Below are 15,913 nucleotides of genomic sequence, written 5' to 3'. Positions count from 1 at the left end.
TATATATATATATATAATGGGACTCACACGGTATATATATTTTCAAGCACCTGAGATTTACATTTCTCTTTTACTAGTTTCTTTTTGGAAGATAAATCACGGGCTCGGGACCGGAGTTAGAGTGTCTCTGCCTGTGAGTCCCATCATAAGGGACCCGAACGAAGGGATCTGCTGCTGCCTGTTTCCGCCAGGGGACCAGAAGTGGTGCCTCTGTGCTCGAATTTGACATTGGGCCAGCCGGATGTGACAAATCACAGGCCGATGGGGAGGGACTTCCTAGCAAGCATCTGCGCCTGCGCTAGAAGACCCTACTCTCCCTTGGGTCCTGCCTGCACTGCTGCCCCTCAGGTGTCGCATGGGGTGTGTGCTCTGAAGTCTGCATCCTCTGCACCTGTGGATAGACCCGGGCTTGCTATTGGACCTTCTGCTCCTGGAGATGCAGGAATTGATGCCTCCCAGAGTCTGGCCCAGTGGGCTGGGATGGGGGGGTTCAGGGTTTCTCTCAATTCCTGTCCCTGCTTCCTGCTTTTCTTAAGCGGCCTGTTATGGCTTCTCCTGCTACTGTCTGGTCTAATGTTAATGGGTCTGTTGGGGAGGGTGTCCAGGCTGCTGCTGCTCAGCCTTCTGTTTCTCCTGTTCCTTGCCAATATCAGGGTGTTCCTAAACATGCTTATCAGGAGGTGCTGCTATGTGCTATTTCTCCTCTTGGTTTCCATCTATCTGCTTCTGTAAAATAAAAAAATTGTTAAAGGGGATTATGTTGATATTCTTCGTTATTGCCTTCTTAGAAAGATTTTGTTTCCAAGAGGATAGGGATGCTGAAGAGAAACGCAGGAGGCCTGTGGCTCATTCGTTTAATAACTAGCTGCAGGATTTCTACATTTACACATTCCTACTTTTATGTGAGCATGTTGGGTATGCAGAAGCCTGTATGTTGGGCTTTTTCAACATTTATATAATGTTTTGGAGACATACATTGGTGGTTTGTCTTGTTTTTTTGTATGACGAGGGTTATCACCAAAAGCTGGCTGTATATCCTAGTGTGCAATGGGGTTGTCATACGGCTGTGGTCTGTGGCTTTCTCATATGATTTCAGCTAAAGCTTCTGTGCAAAGACCTTTATCTGCTTCCTCTGCTGCTCAATTGCAAAAAGGTGTTTGTTTCTCCTTTAATGAATCTCAATGTTGTTTTCCCAATACTTGTAAGTTTAGGCATGAGTGCTCTTCTTGTGTGGAGAAAAGGGGTTGTGTTCCTTCCTGGAGATCCGACTGACTATATCTGCCTTAATTAGGTTTATCCATAATTGCTTGTAACGTCCGATCCGTGACCCAATTGAACTAGTACAAAAAACGAGGGTTAACCCGTTAAAAGATAACGGGTTAGTAGCGGGCAACTTAAGGATCCGGACACGTCAACCGATTGTAGAAAATATATAATTTTATTGAAAAAACCACACACTATTGCACATTAGATTCACCAACTACCATTAAAAACATTGTGAAACACATACAGTCATGATTGATATGTGGATCGATCCTCATTGGTTATAACATTAACCTTGTATCTCCACCATGGGGGGAGGAGGGGGGAGGGGGAAAGGAAACGGGATAACCGATATAGCTATTGCTTCGGTTCCCTTTCTTTTCCCTTTGCACACATATATTCACTTTTGTGAGTTATATTGATCAGGGGGAAGGAAACCCAAACTGAGCGATTTAAAATTTTTTCCTGTATAGATGTCTTCTTTGTTCGTAGAGATATTATTCCTATTTTAACTCCCAGGTTATTTCATCTTTTGTTATCTTTTGTTTTTCCGTTTGTTGAAAATTCCACTTTCTCCATTATTTGGTAGTAGGTACCACTGATTTAAATTGAACCCTGTGTGCTATTAACTCCTTTCTCCTCGTCTGTACCGCATTACTCTAATTAGAGTGGTGGGGTGTATCAAGTCCTTTTATTTTGAGTGAAGGGACGCTTTTCTCACTGATTTTTTGTTTGTTGGTCCTGGTGCTTCTAACACTTGTTTCAAGTTATTGGATACTTTTCAGTACTCTATGGTGTATGTTGGTGTCCCCTTGGCAGCTGACAAGACTGTTTCCCCTCGTCCTGGGCATAACGATTGATACAGTGCAGATGGAGTGTAGGCTTTAGATTGATTGTTTGCGTCAGGCCTTGTCTTTTGTCCTCAAACTGCCTAAAGTTACTGTCCACTCTGTTCAATCGTTATCGGGCCAGTTAGCTTTTGCTGATTGTGTGATGCCAATGGGCGTTTTTTTTTTCTAGGCGACTGGCTTTGCTCATTTCTGGCCTGCAATCCACCTTTTTGCATGTTTGTGTTACCGCTGAAGTTAGCGCTTTGGCAGCAATGTATATCCATCTATAATGGTTGTTTTATGTGGCAGAAGAGTTTGTGTTAGATGAGCAATTTCAGTTGTTTACTGATGCGGCAGGCTCCATTGGTTTTGGTGCCTGGTTTTGGTGCCTTTTGAGTGTGGCAATGGTGTGCTGGGACTTGGCTGACTGTCTGGCATTATCTTGGTATTACTAAAAATATTGTTATGTTGTAGTTGTTACCGGTGATGGTGGCTTTGGAGCTTTGAAAGGACTCCTTTCGTAAGAAGCATATTTTGTTGCAGACTCACAACAAAGGGGTGCTTTTTGCTGGCTGTTAACTGTTTGTCATCCAATCTCCTTTAGTTCTCTCTTTGCTAAGACACCTGGTTTTGTTGTGCTTTCAATTTAATGTTTGGTTGAAGGCTTAGTATCTTCCTGGAAAATTTAATCTTGTTGTGGATGCTCTTTCCCCCCAGGATTTTCACATTTGCTCCTGGGGCTCAGAAACAAGGTCTGCAGCGTCCGGCTCATCCGGTTCATTCACAGCTAATCTCCACAATGGTCTTCGCTTCTGTTGCTGCAAAAACAAAAGTTGCTTATGTAACTGCTTGGCAACAGTGGGTGGATTTTTTCTCTGCTGTGGATCTTCTACTTTTGAGGATTCTTCTGATTTAATATTGTTTTTATCTGTCATTTGTTTCATGTCGATTTTCCACGCTCATGTTTACAAACTGTTGGCGGGAATTTCCTTTTTTCGTAAGCTTCAGCGTGTTCCCCCTGTACCTCTTATTTTGTTGCTAGGCAGTTTATGAAGGGTCTTAAGTGGCAGTTTTCTGGTTCTAATTCTAGATCTCCTATTACTTTTCGGTTACTTTGCAACATTCCTTCCCGTTTCATTCATATTTGCTTGTTGTTTTGAGATTTTGTTTGGGTTGCCTGATTGTTTGATGATTTTATTTTGTAAATCTGGGACTGATCAGTTAGGTAGGGGTAGGTGGTTAATTTTTTGGGTTGCCGCCACTGTGCTGTTTCCTGTGTGTGTCAGTTTTTGTGTGTTTGCGGTGATTCTGTTTCATGCTGATGGTTTCATGCTGATGGTTCCCCTCTTACAGTTTTTCAATTTAATTCAGTTTTAAAGAAATGTGTTTGGGTCTTGGTGCTGTGAAAATCGCCTTGCATTCTTTTCGGATTGGTGCAGCTACTGAGACTGTTCACCTCAGTTTGGATCTTGCATGCATTCAGCATTTGGGTAGATGGGATTCAGCTCGTTTTAAGTTGTATGTCCGTCCGTATGTTTTTTGGGTGCATCAGCTGGCTTTACGTAGATCCTACGGGGAGGACCTTGCTTTTTCTCCTTCTGAGTTTCAAGTCCCTTGGTGAGGTATCCGGGGATGCGTAGGGCCCAGTTGCTTGGTATACTTTCTTCCCTGATGAAGAGTTGATGGGTGCCTGATGTTGTGATTGTTCATCTGGGAGGAAATGATATTGGTAATGTTAACACATTGGATTTACTTAATAATATGAGGGCTGATTTATATGCTATTAAACATTGTGTGCCTGTTACTGTTCTTGTCTTTTCTTAGTTGGTGCCCCGATTCCCGTTGTCTTCCAGACCTGAGCTTTAGTTTCTGGTTAAAATTCAGAAGAGGCTTAACAGACTTATGTCTTGTTTTATGCCTCTGGTTGGGGGGTTTTCCTTCCGTCACTCTGAGTTGGAGGGATTCTTGGTAAGTTTGTTTCATAAGGATATGGTGCATTTTCTGAGATTGGCAATGACATCACTTTCAGAGTATGACCACTTTGTGGGTGGACAGGGAGTAGTGGTCTGGTTGAATGGTATTTTCAGACTATTTGCTCAAGTCTTTTGATTTGAGAATTATTGGACTGTCATTTTCAGTGATTTGTGGTTAAAAGTTAAAAAAAAAAAGGGTAATAAAATGTATTGTTATTTAAAACCCAATAAAGGGTATGCTGCCTTATTTTACCCATATTATGGTGTGGAGTCTTTTACTTTAGATTTTATACATAGTAGTTACTAACAATGTGTAGAGAGAGATATTGTTTTCTTTATAGGTAATACAATCCCATGTGTCTATACTCTCTGCTGATACCACTACCTGGCGAAGAGAGTTCCACAATTTTACCTCTCTAACAGTAAAGAATCTCCTTCGACGTTTGAGATTACACCTTATTTCTTTCAATTTCAGGTGATGCCCTCTTGACTTCTTAAGTGAACTTACAGTAAATAGTTTATTACTGACTTTACCATCGCCATCACACAATTTGTACAGGACAATTATTTCCTAGTTTAGGTAAACTAGCTCCTTTATTAGTTTAGTTGCCATTTTCTGGACTCTGTCAGGTTTAAGGACATCCTTTCTGTGGATTGGTGACCAAAATTGAACTGTGTACTCAAGATGAGGCCGAACCAGTGGTTTATAGATCAGTAGAATTATGTGTTTGTCCCTGGAATAAATACCCTTTTTTATGCATGATAGTAATCTGCTAGGCTTATTTACTGCATTGAGTAGTTTGCATGCATATTTTTAACACCCAAATGCATAACCTTAAATTTTTTAATATTAAACCTCATCTGCCCTGTAACTGCCCATCCACCTATTTTGTCAAGGCTATTTTGTCTTTCTGTAATGCTGTTAATTATTGTGTCGTGTTCAGTACCCTACAAATTTTGGCCATTGTTGTCTCTTCCATCTTATATTTTTTTTAACTGCCAGCTTTTTCTCATTGATATGTTGTTTTACTGTAATTCGCCCGAAAACATCTGTAAACATTCATTCATTCTGTGTGTGTATATATATATATGCACAGATGAACGTTCTTTAGGTTTTTTCTTCCCCAGTGTAATTTAATTGGAACATTTTGGTTTTATTATCACTAGACCACTAGATGACTCTAAAGGAGCATAGACATGAAATGCTCATTCCCTATGCTCCTTTAGCACCGTCTAGTGTCTATAATGTGATAATGCAAATACAACATTCAAAATGAATTATACTTGTAAAGAAAAAACTAAAGAACATTCATTTTGCCTATAAACACAAAAAACAAACGTTCAAAGATATTCGCAGTGCAAACAGCCCTGCAAATTCCTTATGTCAGCCCCTATTATTCTGAACTGAGTCACCAATGTCTGTTGGGAGGATATGGACTCTGCTTCATATGCATTTTGTATAGTGGAATTGTGGAATTGCAGAGTGAGGAGTCTCTGGAAGGGGAACTGGAGGTTATTTATGCTGGGGATGGATACAGCGGAAAGACCAATGTGGGTGCTGGAGGTGGGATTTGACTGGGAATACACCAACCTGTGTGCTGAAGGTGGAATTGCATTGCAGAACATTTTTTTATATATATATATATAGAAAGAGACAGAGAGAGATGGCACTGTTCTTTCCACTTACACCAAGGACGGGACATTATTCCTCCTACTGACCACAGGAGCTACCACTGACCACCAACCCTGGGGCATTTTTTTGTCACACCCAAACCAGGGGGAGTGTTTACTCCCACTGAACACTGAAATAAAAAAAAATAAGTGAAAAATTAAGTAAGAAAAAGGACATGCACACATAATACATTGAATAAATGCACTGAAATAATAAAAAAACACCAAATGTTTGAATTGCAGACCTGCAAAAACAGTGCTCTTACAAATTCCCATTCACTGAACCCCAACATATTTTTATCTTGGTGCTACACTTGGTTTAGACAGATTTTGGTTCACCCTGCGCATTGTTATGTTATATCCAAAAGGAAACAAATATTCAGTAATTCTTCGAAAAAAGGACCACATTTAATTGTGTTCCTGTTACAAGTGTAGAAATCCTATCACTATATCATAGCATTGGTTGTACAGAGAACACCACTTATTGATTATTTTTATTTGATAACTTGAATTCCTATGCCATACTATATCTTTTTATACGTTTGTCGGTTTAGTATCTTGAAATCAAACAATTCAGTAAATGAACTCAAGATCTTCAGCTATGCTCTAGCACCATCTACTGGGAAAAAATGTTTTCTGTTTGTTAGTCATGCACTATAAATGAATTGTTTACTTTCAATAGGTGCTACCGCCTCCTTGAATATTAAACAACCTCAGTACCAGCATGTTTCACCCCTTTCATTACAAGAGCATTTTTAGGTTTTTAGTGCTATGATAGTTTGACTGACAATTACTCGGTCATGCAACACTGTACCCAAATAAATGTAATATATATTTTTGAGACAGAGAGAGCTTTCTTTTGGTGGTATTTAAATTTGTAAACTCTGGAATTTTATAAAATTTACCCCTGGCAAAACCTAACCACACTACAAGGGTCAACTGCTCGTTTTGGTCTAGGAGCCGGAATAATAAAGATATACTCACCTGATCCTTGTTCCTGTGCCTCTCCTCCTCCACTCTGGCTGCATCATGTCCCTCGGTGTCCTCACACCTTATGCAAGCCAATGGACCTGCAATAGACATGATGATCTCAATGGTTCTTAGACTGCCGGAGCCAAGGGGAGAAGAGGTTGCAGGGACCGGTCTAGCAGCCAGAGGGGACTGACAATCAGGTACGTTTATCTTCTTTATTTGAGCTCCCTAGACAAAATGAGCAGTGTGGAGGTGATTCTGTGATTTCTGGATTTCTTTGTTATTAACCAAATATTTTATATATTGAAATTGACAAATTGAAATTTATCAGTCACTGAGCACATTTCTTGAGGTCCTCACATGCCAAGATATAAACACACCCAAATGAGCCCTTTTTGGAAAGTAGACACTCCAAGGCTATTTAGCAAGAGGCATGATAAGTATTTTGAAGATCCAATTTTCACAGACCAGTTTAATTTGTGGTTTGGAAAAGCTGTCCGTCCGTTTTTTCTTAACGGGCGGACGGCAAGAGGTTAAAGGGGGCTGCATTTGGTGATCTCCTAAAAATCTGGTAGTTTTCTGACAGTATTGCTGTTTCTCTGAAAATGACATTTGACTCTACTTGTTGCATGCTTGTTTTGGGCCAGTGACCCAGAAGCACTGTAGGTAGGGGATCTGCATGTCTGTGAGGCCACTAGCATTTATAGTAGCAGGTTAGCAGTGGCAGTGGCACGTACATTTCTCAGCACTGGTATCCTCTAAAGCCGTGGGTCTCAACCTGTGTAACCTCAGGGCGAACATTTGTCCTTGCTCATCAAGTTGTGACCCAAGTGGCACTGCAATGGAATGCACAGCATTGCAGTACTGCACGCTCCTGTGTGGGCAATTGAACTGTGGGCGGGAGGTGGTGATGAATTGCAACGCACCTCCTACACCAGAATGCGTAGTAGGTGCGATTGCGTGGTACAGTGCAATAATGGCACAGGACTGTTCGATTAACACACTGTACTAGTGTGAACAGGCCCTCAAAAACACTGACAGACACAATCTCACACACATATACACACTTTTTTTTTTTAAGATCCACCTACTCTCCCTACCTTACGAGAACTGGAGTGGATCCTCAGCCTGAAGTCCAGTGTGGCCTGATGTGCTGTGATGGAGCTCTATCTATGCATGCATTGCTTGTACAGCTCCCTTGCGGGCCCTGTAGAGGTGAGGGAGCCAGAATGTGACGTCACTCCGGTCCAGGCACCTCTACAGGGCATGCAAGGGAGCAGTAAGTAATGCACGTATGGATGGAGCTCCCTCACGACCGTAGCTCCAGCCCACCCCACCTCAAGCTAACACTTGGCACCAAGCAGAATATTTTAACTGTGTTAGGGGGAGGCTGAGGAGCCTCTTGCATAGAAAAGTGGAAGGCACGCAGCAACACACTGAACACGGGGTCGCGACCCACTTTTGGGTCACGAACCACCAGTTGAGAACCAAGGCTCTAAAGTATAACCAGTATGTCCAGCCACACTATTACCAGATCCATTGACATCTCTATGATGTTACAAGCACCAATGGACTGAGCCCCAAAGTCTTTCCCCTTGAACAGTTATGGCTCCCTTTTCCTTACCAGAGTCCTCTTCTGTGGGTTATATATGGTCAATGATGAAAGCAAGGGCTTTTGTTTATCTTGGTTACCTGACCCCACATGTACATCCTTCTGTGTTCTCCTGTCTTTATCAGTTTCGTAGCGGGATTAACAGGCCCTCCTGCCAATTCCCATTCACGCATTTTGAGGTTATCCTCCCACTACTTCTATACCAGTCTTGCAGAATTGCCGTCTCTTTTCAGATTATCCTACAGGCTCCCTGGATTGGGGTTGGGGAAGGAAAGGTTGTAAGTGACACAGAGGATTTTTTAGTGGCATACACCTCAATGCTGAGCCATACAGGCAAGCATGTATAAGCACTGGCTCCTGGGTAGGCACTTGAAACTAGCAAAAACAAGTCACAAGCCACATCACTGGGCAGCTGCAGAGAGTGCATTTGAACGTGCTAAATAAATAGTGATGATTTCCATAAATAATATATTGGAGCAGATTAGTCACTCATAACTTCATGAGTTTAAATGTCTTTGAACATATTCCAGCATGATCATGACTCATTTAAAAACGTAACCCTGGTATTGAGACAGCATTAATATTGAAAAACGCTGTTTTAGTACAAACTCTTACTTAGTTAAATAGAAGGATGCAAATTAATATTATTCCTCCCTTTCCCCATTCACATCTCTGGCAATTTATAAGCTCATACATTCCACATATAAATTTACATAGAAGATCAAAATTTATTTCAGGTTAAACTTAAAAACATAGCTCTCAAGGTCTACTCAAAGAGAAAATAACTAGTTTTTTTTTCATTACCAAGGTGTCAACAGGCAATTAAACATATGTAATTGTTGAATGTGCCACTTAAATGGAACCCGTGTCCAGGTCATGCACACTGAAGTATTGAAATATTCTAAACAAGCAGAAAAATCACTTTACAATTAACCCTTCCATTATTCATCTCTGCATTGGTAAGCATTGTGGAGAAATTAATTTTCAAAGTTCACAACATATGCTAAATATACCTTTTGTTATTTTAGCACCTAGACACAAACGAGCACTTAAGAAAAAGTTTTCTAGAGTTCTTTAAAAGCAACTTGAGAAGTCAGGCAAAGCTCATTTACTGTTTGTTAAGACTATGTAAATATTTTAGAGTGGCACTAAACTCAGGAGTTATATCTTAAAAATGAATTCAAGTACCTTAACTATTAACAAAACTGTATCTTATTTGTGTATCATTCAGCTGTAGATCCTCAAATTGTATCTGAATTGGTGCCGACACTGTCCTTCCTTCTGGAGGGTGGCTACTTTTGTTCCCCATGGTCCCTGTGTGTGTTGTAAAGTAGTCATTGCTCCAAGCTCGCTCCCGTGATGGACCACAATGTCATAATTAGTTTGCCAATTTGTACTGAGGTTGTGTGAGGAGATGACCCAGTGGCGGACGGCAATGAATGTCCGCTGTCGACCAATCACGCTGCTTCAAGCCGATGCTCCTTTTGCCGGCTGTCAGATTTAAACTGCGGTTTTTTAATTGCTCGGCGCCCTGTTATTGTTGCAAGACAATGAGCAATTAACCACTCTGACACCGCCGGCTGCCTTCTGGACTTCTGTGACTGTCAGCACAGAGCTGACAGACATCCTTCCCCTCACTTCAGCCGATGCAGCCTGCCTAAACCATAAAGAAGCATATCCTGGAATACAAGGTGTGGGAAAAGCATCAAGCCTCACTTCATACTTACCTTGTTTGTATCCAGGACTGGACTTCTCTTGAGCCATCAAAGTCAATCTGCCACTGCTGCAAACTGCAAGTATCAAGCCTGTGTCATATGCTTAAAGTGGACTTAAACCGATTGCATAAACTGCCGTGCATATACTGCCAGATATATAATGAAATAGGAGGTACTAACATGGGATTGTAACACTAACTATAAATAATATTTAAATTGTAATATTTAATTAAAAAAAAAAAACACTTTGGTTTACATTGTTTCCCTATGCACTTACCTGTTCTTTGAACACTGCACATATTCTCCTCATGTTCAGCTTGACCCCTACCTCATTTTCAAAGGGCATAACTCATGCCTCTTCACCTTGTAACGGAACAATAGGTGACGCTAGTCATTGTCAGTTACGACGTTGGAAAGATAACATGTCTATCCTGCTTGTCCCTAATCTTGCAAGATGGATTCCCTGCCCTGTCACTTGTTAGAAAAGGCTCATGAACCTGGAGGGGAGTCTTGGCTTCGCCGGTGTCTGGACTCGGCTGATGCCCCTGCTGTTTCTCTTCTCCCCAAGGAGTGCCTGCTTGCTGCTCCATCCGTGTCTTCTTGCGTACCTTCTGCCTGCCGCCCTCCCCTTCCTTCACAAGATTGCTCCCTTCTTCGTCCGGTTTCATCAGATGTGCCCCAGCCTTCCTGCAGCAGGAGTTCGGTCCGGGGCGCTCTCCCCCAGCCTAGCCTACATGACACTGGCTTCCCGTCCTCGTCAGCTGGCCACTTCTCTCTATCGAATCCCGCCTCCGGCCTGGTCTCTACCCACTTGGCTCCTGTGCCTGCTTCAGCATCTGGGCCTGCGTCAGCGGGATATCATCGTCGAGCACCGGTTGCCAAGGAAGCTGCGTCCGGCGTTACCATTGGCTTCTTTCGCAAGAGGCCTCAACACTTCTGTTCTTTGCCTAAAAGGAGAAGCAGCACTTCAAGGTGTAAGAGGACATCTCTTAAGAGGATGAAAGATCCGAAGATTCGGCGAGAGGGAGCATTTGACAGTGCGGTAAGCAACCAGCGTGTCATTAAGCCTCCTCTCCTTCCCCCGGCTCTTCCAGTCTTTATAAATCCTTCGGAAGATGTTTCCTCTGCTCCCAATATGTTTTCTCCTCAGGATGTTGTTCCACTGAGCATTGGAGCTGCTGATCTTCCGCTTCCATCCACTGCTGTTACTGGTGCTGTTTCAGCTGCTGTTGCCTCGGCTTCTGCTGTTGCGCCGGGTGAGTTTGCTGATTTATTTTTGTCATTAAAATCTGTTCTCACAGTTTTGTCTGATAAATTGAATTCTGCATCTCCTCTAACCCATGATGTTCGTTTAAATGATCGGGCTGCAGTTCGGTCCTCTACTGAACGTTTTTCTTTACGTGGCAATTGTAGTGTTGTACCTCCAGTACCTCCTTCTGTTACTTTTTTTTCAAATTGATAATATGGGGGTCGTTTATGCGATAAATTGTTTGTCCTCTAAATCCCCCCCCCAGTCATTAGTCTTCTACGTTATTTAGTTTTTAAATGTTTAAATCTCAATTTGTGGGTTAAAGCTAAATATGTTGCTGGCAAGAGTAATTCCACAGCTGACTCATTGGGGTTGATTTACTAACCTTATAAACACGCCACAAACAAGTGTACACCTCTGTAGTGTGTTCCCTCCCAGCATGATCTATTGGTGGAATCTAGACACCTTTGTAGTGTGTACACTCCCAGCAGGTGTGTTGTGCAAAGCCCTGCATGAATTGCAAGGTGATGTTGTGTAAATTAGCTCTACATTGTGTTGCTTGCGTTGATGAATGCAGGAATGTAAATGCATGAGCTAACCATTTTTGTCTAAACTGTGAAGCAGCATTATATATGCATCATGTGCATGATTTTTCCATGTATGGCATTAGTGGAAATATGCTTTTAGAGACTTTTTGGTTGATAAATACGTTTTGCTGTGTAAAAATCACATGCACCTAGTGCGTGCATGTGTTTAGGTTAGTAAATCACCCCCATTGTCTCGTTTTCAGTTTTCCAGATTCCGATCTTTGGTTCCGGAAGTGGCCTTGGCGGGAAACGATTGCTCTTCCCATTTATGGACTCTAATTTGACTGAAGTTTTGTTTTCCATACGATGCTCTTTAGCACCGTTGACATGGGCCAATTACGTGTCGGCGTGGACTTCATGGTTGACTTTTGTTTCCTCTTCTTCTTCCAGTTCTGTTTTAATTTCGATACAGTTGACTTTACTGTTTGTTAATAGATTGTTGTTCTTGGGCTATTCTTTTTCTCATATTCATAAGATCTTCTGTCCTGTTTTTCATTTTTCTCTGTTCTGCGATGGAAGCCCATCACTTGGGTTTTTGATGCTGTTTCTATCAGAACATTGGGTTGCTGGGCGTCTGATTGCTTCAGTTCTTATGCCCACCCTAATCTTTCTTTATGATTGTTTTCTAGGTTCCCTACTAATCGTTTGGATTATCGGGCACTCTTATGTATACTGGCTTGGAAGATGGCAGGTATTAGAGTGTATACTGAGAATTTGGGACTTGATCTCCTACGTTATTGGGTCACTTGGTTTGGAAGACGGGACATGTGTTTGGCATAATTTTATTCCTTTATTTTTCCATTTGGTTTTGGTGGGGTGCCAGTCTCGCTGATGACGGACTGGCTGGTGGATATTTTAATAGTTAATTTTACAGTTGGAGCCTGAGCTGGAATGGCTAGGCTCTCTATTTGGTATTTTCTTGATTAATTAATTTATGTATTAAAAAATTAATTTGTTATTAATAAAAGGCTGTGGCCAGTTCATTGCATTTCAATTTGTTAAGAATCTTTATTTCAATACATTTATCATATGTATTATCTACTGTCTAAAATACCATATATTTTATCTGGGAAATTCCTGTGAAGTGAAAAACAGGAGCTTTGGCACTGCATTGTATATTGCCAACAGCGTGAATGAGGTAATGCACTCTGAGCCCCTGTTCATTACAGACATTCTAAGTTACAATTAATTCTTGCCTCTCTCACTAAAGCAAGTAATAACTAGAGGTGCACCGAAATAGAAATTTAAAAAACTAAACTAAACCAAAATAGAAAAAATTGTCAGGCCGAAACCGGTACCGAAAATGTTTTTATTGTAATTTTTTTACATATTTTATTTTTATTTATTTTTTATAAACTTTTACATTTTTTTATATTTATTTATTCATTTTTTATTAAATATTTTTATTTTTTACATTGCTTTTAGGGGCTTTGGGGAAATATTAGGGGTCTAAACAGACCCCTGATATTTCTCTTTTAAAATAAAAAAAAGATCTCTTTTTCTGTATCCCCTGTTATCAATGAACAGGAATCTTCTATGAGTGTTCCTGTTCATTGATAACTTGAGAATATAGTATGTTTACTATAACCACAATTATGAATGGACAGGAGGGGATATAGATCACTCCCATTCATTCATAATTGAGGATATGTTAACCATACCATATCCTCAATTATCTACGGATCACGGATCGCTTAGTGTTTGTAGCCTGCTCTCCTCTCTGACACGCTGTCACAGCCCTGTCTCCGCCCACACAACGATCTGCCGCACTGTGATAGGCGGCCGAGCGGTGTGGGAGGAGAGACTCCGGACGTTCACAGCGCTCTCTTACAGCATCGCTCGGCCGGCTATGCTCGTGCACAGCAGGGAGGAGAGAAACCTGGGATGCGCCGATGTATCGGCAGGAAAATGGCTCATTCGGCATTTAGCCAAAAGTGCCATTTTCGGCCGATATGTTTCGGCGGCCGATATATCGGTGCATCCCTAGTAATAACTCTTATATGGAGGTTGTATAAGTTAAAGTTGTGTTTTCATCTGAATGAGAGACGTCCTCTAATTCCACTAATCAGAAACTGATTGACGTATGTTCTGCCTTCAGCTGTGATCCACATCAGGTAATAGACGTTTGGTCAGAAAGTTGTTACATTTTGTAGTCCATCACGGGAGCAAGCTTGGAGTGGTGGCTACTTTACAACACACAGGGACCATAGGGAACAAAAGTAGCCCCACTCCAGAAGGAAGGACAGTGTCAGCACCAATTCAGAGATAAGTTTTGAGGTTCTACAACTGAATGATGCATAAATAAGCTACAGTTTTGTTAATAGTTAAGGTATTTGAATGCATTTCTAGGATTTAACTCCTGAGTTTAGTGTCACTTTAAACATCCAACAGTGTACATGTAGCCCCCACTGAGTGTAAAATGTATAACCCAATTGCTGTCCCTGTATGGATAATCCTAATAGTTTGTTTATGGCCAAAATCAACTGATTAACATTCATCCTCGTGGCATAGAGATAGCCAGATGCTTGCCTGAACTGGATAAACCCCACTTGGTATAAATGTAGCCTTGTAGGCTAACCAGTTGGTGGAAAGTGTAGAGTTTTCTTGGAAAAGGGTTCTGTCAGCTATTTCAAAGACGTGTAGACATGCAGGAGAGGCTTTTCCAGGTAACATAGCTTATTCATATGGTTCCTGCTTTTGGGAAAGACATTTACATTTAAAGGTTTAAAATTGCTGTCAGGTTTGCTTTAGATGTATGGCCACTGTTTGATATTTCCACAGTAGTGTTAGCAATTCTAGTTTACCCAGGTGTGAATACCAGTGTTGTCTGTGTGTGTTCTCTCTGTGTGGGGTCTCTGGTCTAGATCTCTGTAGGTTTGCTAGTCAGAAGGTTGGGATGTTTTCTAAATACAGGATTTATATAGCACCACGTTTGCACAGTGCTTTACAAAATAAATGGAGACAATACAGTTACAATACATGTCAATACAGGAGGGTTAGGTGGACCCTGCTCGTAAGAACCAAATTGGGATAATACCTACTTTGTATTTGTTACATTTTCACATTGCATAACTTAAATAAAATAAAATAAAATGCTGCCTACATTTTTAAGTGCTTTTTACTTTCTACCTAGCTTCCTACCTATATTTACTATAATTGACCCTGTCTGTACTGTGCTGGCAGAAACCATTATATGTTGTAAATAAGATTTGAATACTGTCTGTCCTAACATAGTGTTAAAAATGTAGATGCTTGGCTTCTGCATTGTATGTTAATGAGAAACTCAGTTTGTCCCCAGTCTTTGTCTGAGGGGGGGTCTCAGTTTGAAATTGTTTAGAATAGCTTACATAGATGTTGTCTTAGTCATGGATTTATATCTTTTGTGGCTATACAGAAATATATTTAAATAAAAGTTTTTGTGCCTAGAGTGAAGCTTTAACTTTGCTGATGATTTCAGCCGTAGATGTGTATCAATGCATGTTTCATTTTCCTGTCTTTAATTATGAGTGTATAGCCAGGGGTGTGATGAGGCTGTGCTGTTGGCCTGAATGTATTGGCCCTAAAAGCTGTGTCTCCTTCCTGCCTTAGGAAGCAGAGGAATTCCCACAAGCAGCCTCCAGACATATGTGCATGTGTGGAGGTGCAGGTGTCATCTATCTTTTTCCTCTCTACAGTTTAAGCAACAGGCACGTATTTGCTAATACACACTACAAACCAAACAAATGACTCAAAAGGGCTTGTGCTGTCAGGTTTCTATAGAAAAACCATCTCTTGTTTAATAGATGAAAGACTGGGAAATCCGTTTAATCCAAATTTAAGATCCAGGTCTATGAATGTACACAAAAGCACTATGGGAAACCTGAAACTGCTTTAAATATGAACTCCAGGCAGATATACAACTCACAGTTTACCACAGCTATATATTCAATAACTTATCATTAACTATATTTTTTAGGTGCAAGCAGTTTAAGTATTTGAATTTGACTTGATATCAGCCTTTCTATATATATATATATATATATATATATATATATATTTAAC

Source organism: Nanorana parkeri, unplaced genomic scaffold (genome assembly GCF_000935625.1).
Source record: "Nanorana parkeri isolate BGI_ZX_2015 unplaced genomic scaffold, ASM93562v1 scaffold1643, whole genome shotgun sequence".
NCBI classification, from domain to species: domain Eukaryota; kingdom Metazoa; phylum Chordata; class Amphibia; order Anura; family Dicroglossidae; genus Nanorana; species Nanorana parkeri.
Note: the sequence above shows the minus strand (reverse complement) of the source record.